General features: G+C 47.9%; 1 protein-coding gene across 5 annotated transcripts in view; it reads left to right on the forward strand.

Moving 5' to 3' along the window:
* Positions 1 to 22,803, forward strand: part of SEMA5A (semaphorin 5A) — a 472,925-nt gene that overhangs the window by 103,634 nt on the left and 346,488 nt on the right. For 2 of the 5 annotated variants that reach the window (XM_070056841.1, XM_070056843.1), the window contains exon 2: positions 462 to 614. The exons of 1 other annotated variant lie outside the window; for it this stretch is intronic. The gene's annotated coding sequence lies outside the window, so the exon portion shown is untranslated. The remainder of the gene's footprint in view (positions 1 to 461; positions 615 to 22,803) is intronic. 2 more of the 5 variants (XM_070056840.1, XM_070056842.1) reach the window with 1 other exon arrangement.

Here is a 22,803-nt window from a genome sequence, read left to right on the forward strand (position 1 = left end):
TTGTGCATCAAAGAAATCCATAGGCAACTAAAGTGCAAACTCAAAATTTGGGTATAGTTTGTTCCACTCCTGCCTTTACCTCCTGTTTCTGCAATGCGCGGCTTAAGGGACTGAGTATTCTAAAAGAACAATGAATGTGTAATGTGTAAATGCACACACCAATCTGCATGCCTTTTCCAAACTGCTTAATTATGAAGGGTTTGCATCATATTTTATCCACATCATTCATATGTTAATAGCACTCAAACTTCTACTTCTCAGGTTTTCTGAGGTAGGAAACCTGTTGGCCCACAGGGGCCTGCGAGGAGCTGCATTGGTGGGGGTAACCGAGCCGTTCTGTGTCACTCTGCATCGCGCGCTGCGTGGGCAGGCTGTGGATAGAACCTTCTAGAATTGTTCAGCATTTACCACTGAGCCTTTTAAAATGAGTTAACAGCATCTCTCTCTGTCCTGTTTTGAAGCGTTGGCGTGTGAGAGTTGGGCTGGCGTGCCCATGCGGCCGTGGCGTCTCCGTGTGATTCATGACTGAAGAAGCGTGGCCCCCACCGTGTCTCTCCTTGGTAAGGATGACGTCTGCTCGGGAAGTAAGGCGTCCAGATGGTTTCTAGGTCGAGGTATGTTGGCCGCCTCTGAATGGGGATTGGCTCTCTGAACGGTGCTGAGTGAGCTCGCTTTTAGAGAGAGCAGTATCCGTGTGCATCGCTCTGGGGCAGACCCCACTGTGAAATCCCTCAGGAGCCCCGAAGGCCTGAGGGTGCCAGGAACCAGTGGAGACAGTGCAGTTGCCCCCCTGCTGAGTGTTCTGTCTCTGAGACGGTGCCTTCTGTACTGCGCCCCGATTGCCTTCGTGGTGTGCGGCACCATCATCTTGCTGTCCCGGCCCAGCCGTGCCCCTCCTGCTGGACAAGGCCTGGACGCCTGGTGTGTCCTCAGGGATCCGCCTGCTCTGGCCTCTGCGTCTGGCCTCTGCGCACAGTGGGGACTGTCCCACGCCGGGGTGCGCTCCCGCCCACCCGAGGGGTGATTGCACCTTCCCAAGGCCGGCTCAGACGCGCAGTCTGCACATGTAAGCACCTCGCACCTAGGTCTTCTCTCCCTCCCCCGTCTGTTGGTGGAGCTGGAAGGGTGGGGGATGGGACAAGATGGGGACAAGATGGGGACAAGATGGGGAGTTCATGACACAAGGAACAGCAAGCAGAGAGAGGGAGAAGGACAGGGCATTAGTCACTGAAATGCCGCCACCTCGTTTTTTGCACAGTTCTCCTTCCCATCCAAATCACAGCTCACTGTAGCGAGTGACCGTTCAGTGGCCAGCAGGTAGGAATTTTCATGGCTATGTGGAAGGTGAGTGCAGAGGAATTTTAGCAGATTCTGCTGTAACTGCAGAAACCCTGGGGGAGTAGGAGGACTTTTCCATTGCTGGACACAGTCCGTGTGCCCGAGTGCATTTGTCTAAGCAGCATCGAGCCGCGAGCTGTGCTCCCTGTACAGCCGGAGAGGTGTGATCCGTGGCTGTGTTTGGCTAACCCAGAATGTACAGGTCACTTGTGAGATGGCTCAGGTAGGGCTTGTCAAATAGTTTCTGCATGTGACGTTGGGGTTCTGTAGCCTTGTACGTACGGCTCCTTGTTTATGTTGGGGGCATGCTTGTAATTATCTTGGACTGTCTGACAATGATGCTGACCAAGGATGTTCTGGTATGAAATAATCTTTTTTTTTATTATGAGCACAGACATATGCAGGAGTCAAGTTTGAACAGGATTGATGCATTTAACATTGTAAGATAGCATGATGCTACTTCTGCCACGCACATCCAAGGGTGTGTGTTACTTTAAAAAAAAAATAGGCTTTTTTTCTTACCAAAAGTACTCTGACACCTCATGGTGTATTTGGATCATTACTATTCTAGCCTCTGAAAAAGGGGCAAACAGCTTGAAGGGACCAATTATTTTGTGTTTTATTTTTGTTGATGGAATTCAGGAAACTAACCTATTTTGTTCATCCATTCATTCTTAAAAAATAAGTGCTTATAGTAAGTCCTGAGTCTGCTTTAGCAAAACTTCTGGAAACTTGTCTTTCGCAAGGAGTCTGTGGTCCCTGCATACTTACTCCATGGATAGCTGGAAAGTTCTTTCATGTTAATAGCAATGATATGAAAAATAAATGATTAGGAAAGTATTATAAAACGATGTGGGATACCTTGCTAATTGAAAAAAGAAAGTTGTGGAAAAATACATATCACAGAAGCTCGTTCTTCTGGAAGTACTCAGACGCATACCGTGTGCACACGCGCCTCCTGCGGACGGTAAAGCCTGCCGGCATAAGTTCACACACAGCAGCCTTTCAGTGGACGTCACCTCTGGGGTTGATGGTGTTTGCATCTTAACAGATTTCTAGTCATTGCTTAAAAATTTCAGGAGTACTGTTTTCAAATAATGTTTTGAAATTTAAATATGAATGATTAAATGGGTTGATACAGGGAAAGCTGATGATGGAAAATGTGGAAAAGAAGGGAAAAATCCATCCCTTGTGCCTTTGGCATTGACTGTAGTCTTCTGTAGTACGGTCCTGATAGCAGTTTATGGAGCTGAAACAATGCTTAGCATCAATTTTTGCATATTAGTTTTTATTTGTGATAACATATACTTCATCACATTATTAAAGTTATTAATGTACCTCATTTTGTTATTCTAATTAAGATTTATTTTATTTATTTGAGAGACAGTTATAGAGAGGGGTAGGGAGACACAGAGAGAGAGGTCTTCCATCTGCTGGCTGGTTCACTCCCCAGATGACCATGACAGCCGGAGTTGAGCCGTTCCAAAGCCAGGAGCCTGGAGCTTCTTCCAGGTCTCCCACATGGGTGCAGGGGCCCATGGACTTGGGCCATCTTATACTGCTTTCCCAGATGCGTTAGCGGGGAGCTGGCTTGAAAGTGGAGCAGCCGGGACTAGAACCTATGCCCACATGGGATGCGGGTGCTGCAGGCCAGGGCTTTAACCTGCTGCACCACAGTGGCAGCCCCAGGGCACCTGTACACGCACCGTAATGTAAGTTCCTGCATCTCTTTTGCTGGGTGTATGTGTTTCCAGGTTACAAATGTCACAGATGTGGTGGGGTAGGGCGTGAAAGGGCTGATGGCACAGAGCTCACAAGCTTGGGTTCCAGGCCTCCTTTGTAGCCTGCTGTACATCACAGTATTGTGTCTCCTGGGGAGAGCAGAAGCCTGGTAAAGCATTCGTGCTGCTCAGTGACCATTGTTTTCCTAAAACTGTCCTTTATGGGAGGGCTACCTCATTAGATCAGAAGAGCTGTAGGTGATTTCCTACTTCAAAACCCAGGAGTTTGAAGAACAGTTCCAGCTGGCTTTGTGAAGGGATCGTAGGTGTTTATACTTCATTAGAAAATGTGTTTTGCTAAAACCTGTCATTGGGGATCTTCCTTAAATTGTGTTAAACTTGATAGCATTCATTCCCTTTTATGTGCTTCATTGTCATTATGATATTTGATGGACTTCTTTTCCAAGTGGTCATTAGCCTTTACTCTCAGTAGGGGAGGAGGAAGGGAAGTGACCGTGGGAGAGAACAGGGGACGACAGAAAGATGAGTGTGAGAATTATTTGTCCATATTTTATACTATGAGCTGGTTTTCAGGCTGAATATTTTTATTTCAGATTTTCAGACTTGGTTTTTTTCAAATATTAACATTCTTGTCATTTGTTCTTATTTCATTTGTTCATTAATGTCATATTTGGTTTTTTTTAGGAAATTATTTATTTTGAAAGTGTGAGAGATCTTCCATCTACTGGTCACTCCCCAGATGGACATAACAGCTAGGGCTGGGCTAGGCCAAAGCCAGGAGACAGGAGCTTTACCCAGGTGCCCGGCATGGGCGCCAGTGGCCCAACCATTTGGGACGTCTTCCAGTGCTTTTCCCAGGCTGTAAGTAGGGAGCTGGATCAGATGTGGAGCAGCTGGGACAGGAGCTGGTGCTCACATGGGATGCTGGTGTCGCAGGCAGTGGCTTCACCCGCTATGCCACAATGCTGGCCTCTGTGCTTTCAAAGAAGTTTATTTCAGCGATGTCAGATTTCTTCCTCATCATTTCAGTCAATGGTTAGACGTTTAATAGAAACTTTCCTTTTGTCATTAAAAATATTGAACTCTTTGGGTGGGTGTTGCAGCGTAGTAGGTTAAGCACTCTTTGCTACGTCTGCATCCCATGTGGGCGCCGGTTCCTATCTGGGCTGCACCGAGTCCAATCCAGGTATGTGCTAATGCACCTGGGGAAGCAGCAGAGGATGGCTCAAGCCCTTGGGCCCCTGCACCCACGTGGGAGACCCAGATGAAGCTCCTGGTTCCTGACTTTGACCCGGCCCAGCCCTGGCCATCGCAGCCATTTGCAGAATGAAGCAGTGGATGGAAGATTCCTTCTCCTCTCCCCTTCTCTCTGTGTAACTCTGCCTTTCAAACAAAGAAAAAACATCTTTAAAAAATTTTGAACTCTTTGAATATATTTTTCTTCCTGAATTCCCCCTGTAGTGTTACTCTACCTCTGTTCCCCACCGACACAAATCTGTCCCGCGTTTTAGTTTAATGAGGACGTGCAGACAACCAGAAGACCTCAGCTGCATGGTTCGTAGCCAAACAACTGAAATTCTTTTCTTTTTTTTTCAGTCTTCCTGGCAAGGGAAAGGGCTGCTTCTGCCTTCTGAGATGCGTTGCGGCTCTGGCCTTTGTGTGTAACAGCGGGGTTTTAGCAGGTGTCCATTGATAGAACTTGACCATTGTGTTGAGTGTCATGAAGTCATTGAAGCAGTGCTTGGCCGCTCATCTCATTCTTGTACCTGACTTCTGGTGTTTGCTTTAGATGGCAGTGGGGGCAGAGGAAGGCTGGTCGTGTCTGTCACACAGTGTGGGTGCTGATGTCCTCACTTGGGGGGTTAGCGTGTGTCTACCATATTCATTTGTTAGGATGTGCTTGTGGTATGGCTTCCTATGTTTGTTTTTTTTTTTTTTTTTTTTTTTTTTTTTTTTGACAGGCAGAGTGGACAGTGTGAGAGAGAGACAGAGAGAAAGGTCTTCCTTTTTGCCGTTGGTTCACCCTCCAATGGCCGCCGCTGCAGCCGGCGCACCGCGCTGATCCGATGGCAGGAGCCAGGAGCCAGGAGCCAGGTGCTTTTCCTGGTCTCCCATGGGGTGCAGGGCCCAAGCACCTGGGCCATCCTCCACTGCACTCCCTGGCCATAGCAGAGAGCTGGCCTGGAAGAGGGGCAACCGGGACAGAATCCGGCACCCTGACCGGGACTAGAACCCGGTGTGCCGGCGCCGCAAGGCGGAGGATTAGCCTATTGAGCCACGGCGCCGGCTCATGGCTTCCTATGTTTGTAAACTCCCAGTGAACTAGTGCTTTCTGAGCTATGCTTTAGCCTGGCTGTGGACAGAGAGAAACACCACTCAGTTTTCACCCCTTACTTTTCTTGAGTGTTTGGATTTCAGGAGCATAAAACAAGGAAAGTGAGAGGGTGTTGTTCTGGGAGTAGTGACGCAGGGGACGAGGTGCTCAAGGCAGACTGAGTCTCTGGGGACAGCGAGATGTGACGACAGGACTTGCCTCCTGCATTGCTGGCAGTGCCTCTGCGTGGCCCTCTCCCGCTCAGGGCTCACTGCAGGTTTTGCATCTGCTGTTACTACAAGGCGCATCTGCGGCTTGTGCGTGCTGAGGGGTCGCATGTTGTGATAAAGACTTAATCTGTCATTCTTCATGATATTGGGGGTCCCAAAGCTGTGGATACTGCTGCTCGGGGTCCCTGCCCTGTTGTCTAGTCAGCATAACGGGACATCCCTGAGAGACCCAGCAGGGCTGTGCAGACCTGAATGGTGTTGTCACACGCACTGGTTCTACCTTGCAGCACCGCAGTTCACTGATGGGAGAGAATTGTCTGCTCCCTTTGTCCACGTGAGAACGCACTGGAATTTGCGCTGTGGGACTGGGGAGACCTTGCCTCTCCCTGGGTTCTTTCCGTGTGGGATCTTGGCCCTTTTCCTCTTTTGTTTGGGTGAGGGCCTGCCAGATACACCAGCGACTTGAAGGTCGCCAGCTTTATGACGGTTATAAATACTTGCGAGTCACCACTGTGTGGTGAAGTTCACGTCCATTTTCTTTGTTTGGCTTCATGGTTGGGTCAGGCGGGGGCTTGTGTCTGTGTCCTGTTTATTCTCAGATTCCCGTTAGAGGGCCAGATGCGTGTGGGGCTAGTTGCTTGGATTGGACGATTGACATGGGTGTAAAGAGATGGTCCCTGGGCTAAACCGTGGGTGAGATGCTTTCTGGCAGGACTTTGCTTAGGGCATAAAAATGACCCTGTGTTTGGCTCTTTGGATTTCGTGGGACTCGGTGTGTCCGTGTGTTAGAGCCCTGGTCAGGGCGTGTGAGAGACCCCAGGCAGCCTGGTCAGTGCACACTCAGCCACGGCGGCTTTTCATGTGGTGTGCTGGTGACTCCCAGGCCTCCGCGGGGTTGGGGCATTCTGCTTCCTTGGCTTTTTGCTTGAAGCTGAGCAATAACCAGGATTGGCTCAGCCAAAGAAGGAAAAGCAACGGTTGGAAAGACGGTCGGGAGATGCTGGGAAGTGAATTCCACTGTATTTTCTACAGCTGTGTCTAAGAATAGTGACGGGCCCTGGGTTTCCAGGCCTGAGGACTTAGGCGGGTGGCCCTGGCCGTTCACCAGAGTTCAGATTTATTTTTAGTGCAGTTTGGTTGGGGTATCTGCTCTGCTCACAGCTCAGCAACCACGGACTTCGGGAACGGCGCCTCCTTTTTGCCCTGCACACAGCACTTCTAGCTCCAGTGGTGGTTTGAAGGCAAAGCACCTGCCCAGACTGGCCAGTCGCAGCGTCCTGCCTGGTGGTCACTCTGGTTCATTGGGGCTGAGGTCCACGACCCAAGTTTAGCCAGGCTGGGTGGTGTTTGTTCACTCCTTTGGTGCTTAGCTTTTTATTGATATTACAAAGTAACTGAGGCAATTTTTTTTTTTATTTTCAAAGGTTTATTTTATTTATTTGAACAATAGAGTTGGAGAGAGAGCGAGAGACAGAGAGATCTGCTATCTGTGGTTCACTCCCCAAGTGACTGCAATGGCTGGGGCTAGACTAGGCTGAAGCCAGGAGCCAGGAGCTTCTTCTGGGTCTATCATGTGGGTGCAGGGTCCCAAGCACTTGAACCATCTTCTGCTGCTTTCCCACGTGCATCAGCAGGGAGCTGGATTGGACATAGAGCAGCTGGGACCCAACCTGTGCCCATACAGGATGCTGGTGCTGCAGGTGCAGGCTTAACCCACTGTGCCACCATGCCGGCCCTAAAGCAATTGTTGCGTATTTTGTTCAGTCACCGCTCCAACCCTAGGCATAGAAAAGAACATTAGACATAGTAGACTACTAGTCTATTAATATTAGCAGAATGAATGGTTTGGTTGTTGATCAGTGGATTTATTGAACAGATGATGTGTGTGGAAATGGATCACTTTGCTTTTCCAGACTGGGTGAAGAAAACCCCAGTTGTAATTTGGACACAGAGCTCGTAGCCTCTGACCTTGTCTGTGAGAGGAGCGATGGGATTCCGCCTCTCTGCTGGCAGCTGTCGTCTGGCACGTGGGTATCATTTCTCGCGTATTGTCCAGCAGGCGGATAGTCGCTTGTTTCCCAATCTTAGCTCCTTGGTCTCCTCCTTAATGGACCTCCACCTTCCCTCTCCACGACCAGATGAATTAAGTCGCACACCGGCTCTGTGTGCTCGCTCATTGCAAATCTGCACAACGGGGGTTTGCTGTTGGGCTCATTGAGAGAGCTGATGTGTAGTCCCAGTCCTTCTTCACAAGCTGTGAGTCCCCTGCTTGCTTACTGCGTTTGTCCTCATCTCCGACTTAACTCTCTGGCACCTCACAGCCGAAAGCATACGTCTTACTTAATGAAGTCGTTCAAATGGAAATTGTTGTAACATATGACTTTCTAATGGTCCTTAAGTGTGTGATCAAATGTGCTCCTATTGCCTTCTGATTGTGCTCCATTTGATTTCACTTGCTTATTACATGAGATTACAATCATTAAATAATTAGGTTTGCTGTGGCCATTACAGACAATTCCCATACTGTCCATCTGGGGTTGTTTGGTTTAATGCCTTCCCAATTGGTCTTCACTATCTTCCAGCACAAGGGACAACATTCATAGTTTACCAAAGAAAGGCAAGATGTGCGATCCTTCCGAAGTCTGTTTTCTTGCTAATGGTTGTCTATGAGTTGCGAAGAGAATGGAAAATGAGATGTTCAGGTAGCACATAGGCCAAAGCCAAGGCCGCTCCTCTCCTGCGCTGTAGGATCAGATCTCAGTTCCTTCTGGCATTGAACATTTCCTCAGCTGAGCATTTGGGCTACTCTCAGTGTCACAGGGACATTCTATCAGTTTCATCTGCAGGAGTACGTATTGCTCAACATAAATACAGCACAGCGTGGCATGGCTGTCAGGTCAAGGAGCGAGCCAAGCACAGAATTCTCAAGTTCTATTTGCTGTAACCTAGTTCTCTGGCTCCCCATGTTCAGAGAACAGTGTCGGTGCCTAAGAGTACTTGCTACCTGCTATGCTGTGAGAAATTTCTGGGCCAGTTGAACAGATAGGATATCTACAGAGCGTGTCTGTCTGCCTGCCTGTTTACTTACGTACCTACCCATCCCTACCACTCATTCACACAGATAGATTGATAGAATTGAAAACACACACACACAGGATACTTCAGAAAAATCAGTGGAATAGAATTAAAAGGTAAGTTTTTTTTTTTTTTTGGTAGAAATCTTGAAATCTATGCATGTTTTCCTAATTCATGTTTTTCGTAAAATTTCCAAAAGCCTTTTTTATGCATGGATTTCAGTTTTTTTTTTGCATCAAAATAAAGTTGTCTTTTAAGTCCACTTATACACAAACATTTTGAAGATAGACTTGAATATAGATAGTTAACTATAGATATATAGAGTTTATATAGGGAATAGAAACCTGGGTAAGCATAGGCAGATATTTATCCTGGAGATCTAGAAGTAGATACTGTAGATGCAGAGACTGAGGGAGAGCTAGATACAGCACTCATTGGGATGCATGATGCGCATTAGGGGAGGGGTGCAGTCAGTGAAATCAATGTCTGAAACAGTGTGCTCACATCAATATAATTAGCTTAATTGTGAATTTCTGCTAAATTGATGGGTTGGCTACAGGCAGTTCTGCCTAATAGCAGAAAACACAGCTATGTAGCACCTTTTAAAGAGTTGGCGAATTGAGTGAGTGATGCCTGACTCCTTGCTCTTTGCATGGCCGCCTTTCACCCAAAATCAGTCCATCAGTGCCTTTCACTAGCTTTGTGCTCCATGCACACCTGCTGTAGGTACAGTAACTGCCCTATGTCAGCCCTCCTGGCACGTGTGATTGTGCCATGCTGCTGGTTGTTCCCATGACTGAGCAGCAGAGGTGATGCATTCACTGGCTTGGTGTACAGCAGGTGTACAGCAGGTATACAGCAGGTATACAGCAGGTGTATAGCAGGTGTACAGCAGTTGTATAGCAGGTGTACAGCAGTTGTATAGCAGGTATACAGCAGGTGTACAGCAAGTGTATAGCAGGTGTATAGCAGGTGTATAGCAGGTGTACAGCAAGTGTATAGCAGGTGAAGTGTATAGCAGGTGTACAGCAAGTGTATAGCAGGTGTACAGCAGTTGTATAGCAGGTATACAGCAGGTGTATAGCAGGTGTACAGCAGGTATACAGCAGGTATACAGCAGGTGTATGGCAGGTGTATAGCAGGTATATAGCAGGTGTACAGCAGGTATACAGCAGGTATACAGCAGGTATACAGCAGGTGTATAGCAGGTATACAGCAGGTATACAGCAGGTGTATAGCAGGTATACAGCAAGTGTACAGCAAGTGTATAGCAGGTATACAGCAGGTGTATAGCAGGTGTACAGCAAGTGTATAGCAGGTGTATAGCAGGTGTACAGCAGGTATACAGCAGGTATACAGCAGGTATATAGCAGGTATACAGCAGGTGCCAGACGACAAGGAGCAGCATGAGTGAAGCAGGTGAAAGGCAACACGGCTCCTTTCTTAGTGCCCACACTGAAATACCACCACAGAACCACGCATGCCTTTAGGAATCCTGGAATCATCTCTTTTCTATATTGTTCTGGAGTTCTCTTCCTCTTACTCAGTTTGATACATAGTTGTTTTGTAACTTTATCATTCTGTTGCCATATTTTCTAAGAGTTGATTACAAATCTTTTTATAACCTTCTGTTTCATATGCTGTTATATTGCTTTAATATGATAATATAATCCAGGTATAAAAATGTCTACAGAAAGGGCTTGGAAGTTTCTTTTGGAGCATGGTAAAAGCAGCAACAATAGGAAAGTGAATTATCACTGTCTCAGTTCTTTGATTATAATGTCAGTGTCTCATATTTGTTTTGGCTTTCGCTTTTTTAAAAGATTCATTTGTTTACTAGAAAGGTGGAGTTAGAGAGAAGAAGAAAGAGAGTGAGAGATCTTCGATTCGCTGGTTCACTCCTCAAATGGCTGCAACTGCCAGGGCTGGGCCAGGCTGAAGCAAGGAGCCTGGAGCTTCATCCAGGTCTCCCATGGGTGGTAGGGGCCCGTGGACTTGGGGCATCTTTTGCTACATTAGCAGGTGCATGAACAGGAAGCTGGATCACAGGTAGAACAGCTGGGACTTGAACCAGTGCTCACATGGGATGCCTGCATGCCAGGTGGTGGCTCAACCCACTGATGCGAGCTCCGCGGCAGAGCATTTTCAAGTAATTGTTTTCTTGAGCAAGTTCTAAATGGTCGAGTATACCTAAAATTAATAGTTCTAACCCGATGGGCATGATTTACGAAGACTGCTGATTTCGAGTAGCTTCTTTCTTTGAGGCTATGCAGTTACTTAAGTGTACAGGCTTCATATAGTTACCCTTGCATCGTGTTTGCCTTTGAAGGAGGACTTAGATGAATTCATCGCTGAAGTCATTGAACAGCCTTGTGATGTCACCATGACAGTACAACTTAAGGAAGATTTCCGGCCCTGGCATGTGGTGTAGTAGGTTAAACCTCCACTTGCGGTGCCGGTTCCAGTTCCAGCTGCTCCACTTCTAGTCCTGCTCCCTGCTGATGTGCCTGGGAAAGCAGTGGAGGATGGCCCTAGTGCTTGGGGCCCTGCACTCATGTGGGAGACCTGGAAGAAGCTCCTGGCTCCTGACTTTGGATCGGCGTAGTTCTGGCCATTGCAACCTTTTGGGGAATGAACCAGTGGATGGAGAACCTTTCTCTCTGCCTTGCTCTTTCTCTCTCTGTAGCTTTACCTTTCAAATGAATAAATACATATTTTAAAGAAGACAGATTTCTAAACATTTTATAACCTCTGGTAATAACCTAGTAATAATCCATAATAATGGCTCAAATTATTTGGGCTCCCTGCATCCCAGGCACTGGACAACGGCTTTCCTTATATCGTGTTGTCTTCTTTACCATCATACGAGGAAGTCTGTCATCATGACTAGTTTACAGATGAGTGAACTACATACAGAGAGGTTAAGAAACTCATGAAGGTCTCTCCAGGGTCACCTGGCTGACCAAGCCCAGTGAATGAGGTGCTACAATGTCTTAATCCAATGTTTGTTTCACCCCCTTTACTTTCCACAATTCCCTAAGGGAGCCCCTAGGGCCAGATGTTACATAAATGGATTGCGGACTAATTAACCCACCTATTTTAGATGTTATGGCCACGTTCAGTAGCTGTAGGTTTCTACAGATAGTGTTCTGGTTTTATTTTACTGAGCTAGCACATATTTGGAGGGTTGGCACCCGCCCTCACTGTGGGATTTTCTTGCAGAAAACACATGCTTGTGGTTGATCTCAGCCGAGAGTTCCCCGTGGATGAACATCTGTGTCAACACTGATGCCTCTGCAGCACTGCGTCCTGTACGTGGGGATCACCCAGGACCTCCGGGCATCCCGATGACTGTGTGGTTGGAAATCGGGCTTCTTTCTTGGTAGAACCCACTAACCAATTCTCTTGAAAATTGCAGGCAGAGTGACAGTGAGAAGTAACCTGGATTTCCTCTCCTTCCCAGACAGACACTTTTGGGCACCTGCAGAATGAGAGACCCTGTGTGAGGCATTGGGATTGTACTGGTATTGGGCCATACATGCTTCTTAAAGATTTATTTATTTACTTTAAAGACAGACTGACAGAAGGAGATAACACACACACACACACTCACACTCACACACACTCAGAGAAGCAGAGAGAAAAGAGATCTTCCGTCTGCTATTTTACTCTCCAAATGGCCACAGCAGCCAGCTCTGAGCCAGGCTGAATCCAGGAGCCGAGAACTCCATCTGGGTCTCCCACATCTATGGCAGGGGCCTCAGTATTTGGGCCGTCTTCACTGCCTTCCCAGGCGCACTAGCAGGAAGCTGGAATGGAAGCAGAGTAGCAAGAACCTGAGCCAGCAGCTCTAACATGGGGCACCAGGATTGTCCACAGCAGCCCAACTGGCTGTGCCACACCTCCAGCCTGCGCATACATTTTTGGTGGTTAAGATAATCATTATTTATGTTCACAGTAAGTAAGAAAGATGCCATGCCATTCTAAGTGCTGCACAAAATTAAAATTAGATAGGATTAAATGAAAAAAAGTGAATAGAAGGCAGCATTGGAGTGGCTTCAGTGTGGTGAACCATGTGACAGTGGTGTGAATCGGGACCACAGGACGGCTCGTAGGCTGGGACTTGGAACTTCAGTGTTTATTATGGGAAAGCGAGGCTTTTGTTCAGGCAGTAATGGGAGAGGATTTATTAGCGTTTCTGTATCATCATTTATGTCCTCGTGGTCCCTGTTGGGAGAATGGATTGTGGGGAAGCCAGGAAGAAGCAGAAAGCTCAGCTAGAAGGTTGTCACAGGCGACTGGGTAAGGCAAGATGGTGGCATGACCTCGTGTGGTGTGGGTGGAGATGGACGAGAGGGGTGGATGTAACCTTTGATAGGTAGAGCCTGTGTGCGGCTATCATAAGGGAATGGAGGATGGCACCCAGCCTTCTGAGACAGAGAAGCCCTGAGGTGTTGAGGTTTGGGAGATAACAGGATCTGGATGTAGTCTTGATTTTGATTTGAGTTGAAAGCTTCCATTTCTTAGCTAAGCAGAGAGTAGGAAGTGATATATGTGAGCCTGGACTATTGGGGAGTGAGTAGAGCTTCTAAGTGTTTGGGAGTCATTGACATTTTGTGAATGCTTGTATGTAAGTCAGGCCCCTCACTCTGGGGAGACCATAGAGGACGAGGTGTTCAATCACGGTGCTCACTCTGGGGAGACCACAGAGGACAGGTGCAGACAGAATCACTGGTGCTTACTGTGGGAGACCACAGAGGACAGGTGCACAGACAGAATCATGGTGCTCACTCTGGGAGACCACAGAGGACAGGTGTGCAGACAGAATCACGGTGCTCACTCTGGGAGACCACAGAGGACAGGGGCACAGACAGAATCACGGTGCTCACTCTGGGGAGACCACAGAGGACAGGTGCACAGACAGAATCACTGGTGCTCACTCTGGGAGACCACAGAGGACAGGTGTGCAGACAGAATCACGGTGCTCACTCTGGGAGACCACAGAGGACAGGGGCGCAGACAGAATCACTGGTGCTCACTCTGGGAGACCACAGAGGACAGGTGTGCAGACAGAATCACGGTGCTCACTCTGGGAGACCACAGAGGACAGGGGCGCAGACAGAATCACTGGTGCTCGCTCTGGGAGACCACAGAGGACAGGTACACAGACAGAATCACTGGTGCTCGCTCTGGGAGACCACAGAGGACAGGTGTGCAGACAGAATCACGGTGCTCACTCTGGGAGACCACAGAGGACAGGGGCGCAGACAGAATCATGGTGCTCACTCTGGGAGACCACAGAGGACAGGGCGCAGACAGAATCATGGTGCTGGACTGTTTCAGTAGAGTGATGCTCTCTGTTGGAAACCTCTTCATAATATTTTATTTGCTGTGGTGATACTTTAATATTTCTGAAGTGATCTTAAGAGTGGACGTGTAGCCTAGCTTTTAAAACTGACCCCTGTCAGTTTTTGGAGTACTTTGGTTTAATTCATGGCTCCAGCTCCTGGGAGGCAGTGGAGATGGCTTACATAACTGTGTCTCTGCCACCCACGTGGGAGACTAGGATTGTGTTCCCAGCGGCTGGCTCCGGCCCTGGCCACAGCCTTTGGGAAGTGAAGTGGCTGATGGGCACTGGCTCTGTCTCTCTGACTCTCAAATTAGGAATAATAATCTTTAAGAAAGAGAAGCCATGTTTATATGTGACAAAAAGTCCCAAAAAGATTTCTTTCAACATCTTAGGGCAATATTTTCCATGCTTGAAACGTAGTTGACATTCTGACGACAAGGAACGAGGTCAGACTCTTACGATGAAGAATTTGATGTGGATTCTCTGCAGTATTTATGTGTGTTCTTCTCTCAGTCAGCAGTTGAGGCTTACATGGTTTTTTTCTTGGGGTGTGGGGAGGCACTGGGCAAGGTAAGGCATGCGTTTTAACGATTTTCCTAACTTTCTTGGTTCCCAAGTAGATACGTTTTGACATCAGAAGTCTTCCCTGCTGTTTCTCACCCCCACTGCTCTTTTAATTGTTGCACTTTTCCCTGGGGGTCTTGGGGTGGGAAGGCTCAGTGTTTCAGAGGCCCACGGAGTGTCCTTGTCACTGCAGCATGTGAAGAATGCCAGGCTGGCAGCCGTGGGCATCCCTGTGGACTGTGTGAATCGCTGAGCATTTGCCCTGTGACGGGAATGGACACAGTGACATGTTAATGTGACACAGCAGTTAGTGATGCAGGGCCAGGAGCCTGGTTTCCTGCGAGGATTCTAGTTCACCCCACTTGCATTATTAACACCTTTTGTAAGAAGATCAAACCCGGGAAGCTCAGGACATCACCAGGGCTTTATCGGTGGCTTGGAAGGTTGCTTTGCTATCAAAGGGAAATGCATGGGGTCTATTAATGCAAGTTGAAGGCTCACATTTCTCATAGTTAGTGAAAACAAGATCTGTCACCGTCCACTAAAATTCCCCAAGGCTGATGGATTCGGCACTAAATCAGGACTTAGGGCTGGGTGTTGAGATGTAAAGCATTGTGAGCTTCCAGAATCCACACGAGGAAGTTGAGAAAAGAATGGACACACACACACACACACACACACACGTGCACACACACGTACACAGTTTGTAAGTCATGCATGGTGATCACGGACGTGTTCAAACAAGGGGCTTAGGAGTAACAGACGGCCAAGGGCTGAGTTATGTTTTTCTAGTCGATCATCTCATTGGTGGTATGCAATTACAGAAAGCAGTTTGCAAGTATTGCACAGAATCTCATTCCTAACATTCATGACTGCTGCGGTTGGTGCCTTGGCATAGTGGGCTAGAACTCTGCTTACAGCACTGGCGTCCCATATAGGTGCCTGTTTGTGTCCCGGCTGCTCCTCTCCCCAGCTCTCTGCTATGGCTTGGGAAAGCAGTAGAAGATGGCCCAAGTATTTGGGCCCCTGCACCCAAGTGGGAGACCTGGAAGAAGCTCCTGGCTTCGGATTGGCCCGGGTCTGGCCCTTGCAACCCTTTGGGGAGTAAACCAGCAGATGGAAGACCTTTCTCTCTGTCTCTCCCTCTCTCGGTCTGTAACTCTATCTCTCAAACAAATAAATAAGGTCTTTAAAAAAGAACTCATGGTTGCTGAGAAATTGAGAATTAATTGGAACAAATCAAGTGAGTAGGTCAGATGATAACCTTAAGTGCCTTGAGTGGCACTCAGCCTGATTTTTAAAATTCTATGTTTTCTCATTTCTGCTGCGTGATAGTAATAAGATAATACCTTCTTTTTTTAAAAAAAAAATATTTATTCAGTTATTCAAGAAGGCAGAGTGATGAAAAAACAGGTAGAGACAGAGGGAGATGGAGATCTTCCAGCTATAGTTTAGTCCCCAATGCTGGGAGCAACCTAAGCTGAGCCAGGTAGAAGCCAGGAACCAGGAACTCTTTCTAGATCCCCCAGCTGGGTGGAAGGTGTGGGGAGCAATCCGGACTGGACTGAGTTACTGGAATTAAGACTTATTCTATGCATCTGCTCTCCCACAATATGGCGCTGGGAGAGAAGTAAACAGCTTCCGCACAGCTGCCTCCAGTTCAACCAATAAACTGTAGGACTTGCTCCTGATTGGAGAGCAGCGTACTCGGCGTGTGGGCAGCCGAGTTGGGATTGGCGGAGGAGGACTATAAAGGAGGAGAGAGACGGCATGCACGGAGGAACATCTAAGGGGAACATCTAGCTGAAGGAACACCTGTGCAGCCCCCGAGAAGAGCCGGCTGGCGGTGTGCCGCTCCCCTGCGGAAGTGGGGAATGTGGCCAGGGGGAACTGCCCTTCCACGGAGGTGGAAGGGATAGTAGCCAACTCGGGAAGAACCAGCAGCAAACCCGGGGAGGGCCGAGCAGACGAAAGAACAGCGCAGGGTCCTGTGTCGTTCCTCCACGAAGAGGGGGAGCGACAGAAGGGACCCAGATACTTGGGCCGTCCTCTGCCGCCTTCCCAGCCAATTACCCGGGAACTGGATTGAAAGTGGAATGGCCAGGATACAGACTGGCCCTCCAGTATGGCATATGGGCACCCCAATGGCAGCTTAATGCACTGTGGCACTACACTGGTCTCAGATAACACAGTATTAAAGGAAGGACCTGGAGCTCGCCGAGGGCAGTGAAAGTGAAAGGTAGGGTTTGCCCCAACTGATCAGGCCTTGTAATGATTTCGTGAGCTGCCTATGCAAAAGCTCTACCATAGTATGGCTTCAGATCTGATTTTACAGCAGATCCAGGCTAGCAGATGGGGCCAGTGAGGGAGAAGATTAATTTATTTCATTTTATTCTATTTTGGGGATTACAACATCATAGAACATCTCTTTATTGTCAACAAGAGTAATAATCTGATAAAAATATAGTGCGGTGATAACAAGCACCCTGGAAGATGCTTGGGAAAAATCAAATCCAATAACTACGCTTTTGTTTCTCGCCATCTGTTTCTATGTCACTGCTTGAGCAGGGAGAAAGTTCTAGAGTGGTGCCCACTGGGCGCTAACCACTGGGTTTGTGGGTAGGGAGAGAAGTGAGCTTGAGTAGATGGCCCTGCAGTAGGCAGTGAACTTGGAAAGTGTAAAGATTCGGGAAACTGGGGCCCTGGATCCTGACCCCGTTGTTGTAGAGGAGGTTTGATTACCAGGAAGAGTGTCCAGGAGGCTCCCTGTTCCCTGGAAGGGCTGGACGCAGGTTCTCCCGTGGCCCCGAGCTGTTGCATCCTTACTTTGGGAATCTTGTTTCTGCCAAGGTTCATTCTCCCCGGAAAGTGCCCTTCTTAGGAGATGGGCATCACCAGCAGGGCGTTAGAACCCTCCAGTGCGCCCTTAGGTGTCTGCTGTGAGGTGTTTAATATCCCCCTGAGTAAGCTGGGCAAGTCAGGAGTTCTCCCATGTCTCATTTTCCTCTCCTCTGCAGGCAGCTGCCATGATTTTCTTGTGATTATGGGTCGGGACAAGTACTATAATTAAAGTAAATTATAATAGTGGATGCCTAGCCCTTTGTGCAAAAGGTGTGGTATAAACAGAAAGATAGAATCTGACGCCGCCCCCGGTGCTCACCTGCTGGTCAGAGGTGCGGGCACCGACGTCCTGAAGCTTCAGTGAGTCCCAGCAGGCCCTCTGGGTCAGGGTTGCAAACCTGCTGGGCACTCTGTGTGGCTCTTGGTGGAACGCTCTGTCTCCTGTGTAACACAAGGGAGCAAGGACGTGGCCCCGGAAGCAAGGCCCTTCTGGAGCCAGAGTGGCTGCCCTGGGCCCACAGAGCACATCCCTGTGCAGTGTTCTGGCTGCAGATGTACCAATAGGGTTTTGGGATGCACGTCTGATGATGTGATTTCTCTCTCTGCAGCCTCACCAGCAATCCCAAGCCATTCTTCATTTCCTCGTAGGCAGGTGATTTGTTTTGCTAGTTAGGTGTTGATTTTGTTGGGGTGTAGCGTGTCGTATCGAGAGAGAGCAGAGCTGCACCGCCAAGTGAGCAGAGCCATTGGGTGTTCTTCCTGAAATGTTAAACCCGCTGTGTGCTTGCGTGTGCTTGCGTGTGCTTGTCAGCCATGGGAGAGAAGGCCTCTGCCCAGGTCCCTCTGCGATTCCTTCCATCTGGACGCTGCCGGAAGAAGTTGCTCAGGGGCATTCGACACACCGGGTTCCAGTCCCGGTTGGGGCACCGGATTCTGTCCCGGTTGCCCCTCTTCCAGGCCAGCTCTCTGCTGTGGCCCGGGAGTGCAGTGGAGGATGGCCCAAGTGCTTGGGCCCTGCACCCCATGGGAGACCAGGAGAAGCACCTGGCTCCTGGCTTCGGATCAGCGCGGTGCACCGGCTGCGGCAGCCATTGGAGGGTGAACCAACGGCAAAGGAAGACCTTTCTCTCTGTCTCTCTCTCTCTCTCACTGTCCACTCTGCCTCTCAAAAAAAAAAAAAAATCCATTGCTGGGTTTAAACCCCTCCATGGGTGGTCTCCCGCAGCCTGAACTTGGTGAGCAGTGGGATGATCACAAAGAATGGCTGGTGGGCAAAGGAGTGAGGACCTGAGGGGCTGTGGTGGCAAAGAGACGGCACAGAGAGGGAGGGGGCATGTCTCAAGAGCAAGGACTGTAAGCATGGAAGCAGGTGCATTGAGCTTCGTGACCACGCTTGTGTCTGTGACTTTAAAATCTACTAGGTGTGGTGGCCGGTTCCTGCTTTGCACGTTGCACACAGAGGCAAGGGGTAACTGGGCCCTGTCTGTCAGGTGTCAGATTATATGGATAGTTGGGAAGAAAAATGCACAAACTGGGATCCCGTGGGAGGCTTGGCAAATACTGATTGAGGTGAGAAATTAAGCAAAAAGTTGTAGCAAGGCAGGTGCTGTGCATAAGGAGGAGTGGCCAGTGCAGTCTGTAGGCGGAGTCCAGAGGGATCATATATTTAATTAGAAGCTGTAGCAGGTAATGTTCAAATAGTCTTTGATGGGCAGTTGCCCCTGAATTATAGCCCCGATGTTGTATTTCTTGTAGTGAAAATTCTTATGCGTGAAACGTCCAAGCAGCAGCATGCTAAAATAATACCGTGGGGAATTCAAATGCAGACTATAAATTAACCTCTCTTATTTTTTGCCTGGTAAGATAAAGAGAGACTCTGCATGGGATATAAAAAGTCGTTAGAATGCTGTCCAGCGCCTGTCCAGGCTTCCTATTTTAGTAGCTGAAAAACGCTTGCACGCGCAGAGATTCTGGCCGGAGCAGTTTCCTTCCTGCTCACCGTGCGTGGTGTGACCTCGGTTGCTCTTTTCTTAAGTCTGGAGGCTTTCAGCGTTGGCACACCTGCCCTTTTGGGTTGGGTAGTTTCTCCATTTTGGGGGGCTGTAGGGTATTTGTTAGCTCCTGGCCTCTGCCCACTGGATACCAGTAGCATCCTTGGGCTGTGACAGTCAAAACTGTCCCCAGACAGTGCTAAATATTCCTGTAGAAGGGGAGTAAAAGTCACCTGTGGTTTTGAACTGCTTGCCTAAATGCACCTTACTAAATTAAAAGGCACTGGGTGTGTGCTTCTGTAGTCGTAAATCTTGGAAAGGAAGCTCTCGCACTTGGTGTGTTGCATTTTCGTGGTGACTTTAACCTTATTCCTGACCTTAGAGCAGTAGCTTGCACCTAGTGTGTGGGCGAGAGAGCCCTGGGATGGAAGTGAGGCCAGCGGGTCCTGGCGTGAGCAAGACTGCTTTCTCTGCCTCCCACAACACACACCTCCACCGAGATGCGATTGCTGGGACGTGCGGGACCTGACTTTCGATGGGTGATGACTTTGGGGTTCATCTCACACTTACCATGGTCAGCATGGGTGAGAGCGGGTGACGCGCTGCCCCCAGTTAGCGTCTATCTTCCTTGACCCCCACTCCAACACTTTCCCCTCTCACTTAAGTACCAGTGGGTTTTAAGGTCAAAGAATGGAACAGATCCAATCTGTTGATGAGCGGTGGAGGAATTAGAAATTTTTCCAAAAGAGTTTTGAGAGTTAATGTGTGGCCCAATGATCCCCTGCTGTTCTTTCCTTTGCCTGTCTTCTTTTCCCAGCATCTCTCCACAATAGCCAAGTGTTAGTGTGAAATGAGTCCTTGGAATAATGAGGGAAAAGTGTTCTTGGTTTTACCTCTGAAACTCAGAGTTCCTGGAGCGGAGGGTAGGTTAAAGCTGCTTTTGAGAGCACGGTTGTTAAACTTTCCCTGTTTCATGCTGCGCTGCTTTCTGAGCATGTCCCGATGAAGAAAGTTGTCCAGCAGTGGACGCTCCCACAGTCTGTGTCTCTCAGCTAAGTGAGAGACTTGTGGCCTTGCCACACGTTACGTGAGCGTGGGAAACCCTTGGAAGGAGCGCGAGGCCATCAGTGAGTGAGTGAATTACAGCGAGGCAGACAGAAGTCACTCTGATTTCATAGGTGTCCCGCCGGGCCTGTCTTGCATATATTTTCCATTTTATTTGAAGGAAAATCCCACCTAATTTGCTTAGACGAACCATCTGGAAGTACTTTTTCTCTTTATTGCCTCTTGACACTTTGCCAAACCTGAAAGAAAAAAAAAAAGGATGAGAAAATTGGAAGAGGGCTGAATTTAATATGACGAGTGTTAAAGGGAACGCTAATCTTGGTCTTCCAGCACAGGCATAGAGCTGCATCAGGCTCCCGTACGCCCTCTTTGGAATTATCTGTCCTCTGGCATGTGGCGGAGCCCTTGGTTTCCTTCCTTCCTTGGCCTATCGCTTTACTTCCCTGAGACCCCGCTGGGGCCCAGCACACCTTACACGTGTCTGTGTTCAGTCGCTGCCTTAGCAAGGAGAATGCCATCTTACAGCTGAGCGGCCCAGAGGCTGCGCAGGTCAGTCCTGGGGCATGGTGCAAGCCTTCTTTCACTCTGGCCCAAGGCTTTTCTGCTTTCTGGAATGGAATCCTTAAAAGGGGCAGTGTTTGCAAAGCTGTGTCTTGGTGGTAGCTACACCCAGGAATCATGTGGTCATAGTCGATGTCTTGGAAATACGCTGTGCTCTGATTAATCGGAGTCAGATGTCTCTCTGCTTAAACATCCATCCTGTCTTGGGCTGATCAGATCATCCCTTTCTTCTGGGTCACGTATCCTGGACTTTGGGAAGGTCCAAGTCTTATGGAAACTGAGACGTATCTTGAAATGTCAAATGATTATAGAGCAATCATCTATGAAATGCATACTATTTATAATGGGCCTGCAACATGTAGGAACAGTCCTGGCTATTTTATTTTAGTCGTGATAGGAACTCTGTAAGGTAAGGGGATCTTGATTCTGTGTAGTAGATACAGCTGAGAGACAATTTTCCAAAGGTAGAATTACGAAGCTGGGATTCATTCCCGTCTCTGCTAACTCAACAGCTCATGCTGTAGCACTGGGGAAGATGACTAACATTTTGCTTCTCTTGATTGTGAATGATGTCTGTGGCTGGTATTTTCTTGTGATGATTGCATCTGGCAGGTTTTGCTAAGGTTTTGGATAAGTGTCTTATTGCATTTGTATGAAGATTTCTAGTAGAGAGTGTTACCAATGTTTTCCTGTAATGATTGGTAGAAAGTAGAAACATCACTTGAGCCAGTGACTCCTACCCATTTGAAAATGGACCCATTTTCATCTGTTGATATTTATGCAAGGTTTGTGATATTTAGCGTGCTGAATACAGATCTGTGTCATCAAATTTAATCCAAGCAGCATCCACGCTCATTTAGTGAAACTATATTGCATAGCCATCAGTTGAAAGAGCTAGAGAAAAACAGTTATCTTAGATGAAAGTGATTTCTTTTTACATGTCGTTGAGTTGCTAGATCTTGAATACAGCTGAGTAGTTTTCCATATATTATGCTTCATTTATTTTGAGCAAAATTAGTGTTGTTCAGTGGTGTCCTTTAAAGCCCCAAATATTATTAAAATGAAATATGATGATAATAACATCTGTTTATGCATGTAATATGTGTTTTCCTAAAATAATTGCATAATAAATTTTCATTTTACAGTGACAAAGAGCTGGGTGTCCTTTTAGCTCTCACCCGGTTAAGCAAGAAACACGAGAGATGATAATTAGGAATCAGGTACTCCTAGAAAGAAAAAATGTTAGAGAATTTTCTCTCCCAGCTTTTTTCAGATGAGTTTCATCTTTGAGTTTCAGAGATTGTACATACCTATTTGGATACACATCTTGTTTGTGTTCAGTGGAATTCATCAAAAGGACCAATGAACTTGCGAAGGCTTTGTTGTCAGGGAGTTTCAGGAAACAGGAATATTTCAGAAACATTAAAATTATCGTGGCTATTAAATCTGACTTCTATTAAACATAAACAGCTTTTGTTGCCCATATGTAACAAGAACGTTGGGAAACATTGCTTTCGTGAGTCTGTAGCTGTGGGCACTCACCAGACTGAATACATAGTGATTTATTCTCCACTTAACTCAGTGACTTCCAGCATTCATTCCTCCCCTCTGCTCTAACCTCCTCTCCCCTACCCCCTGTCAGCCACACAGCCCTGCAGGCTCTGCCACTCCTTCAATGCATAGGACTTTGAGGATTAAGCTCCTTCCTTTAGAGAGTCCCACTGGCACGTGC

The sequence above is a fragment of the Oryctolagus cuniculus genome, chromosome 14, assembly GCF_964237555.1.
Source record: "Oryctolagus cuniculus chromosome 14, mOryCun1.1, whole genome shotgun sequence".
Lineage (NCBI taxonomy): Eukaryota > Metazoa > Chordata > Mammalia > Lagomorpha > Leporidae > Oryctolagus > Oryctolagus cuniculus.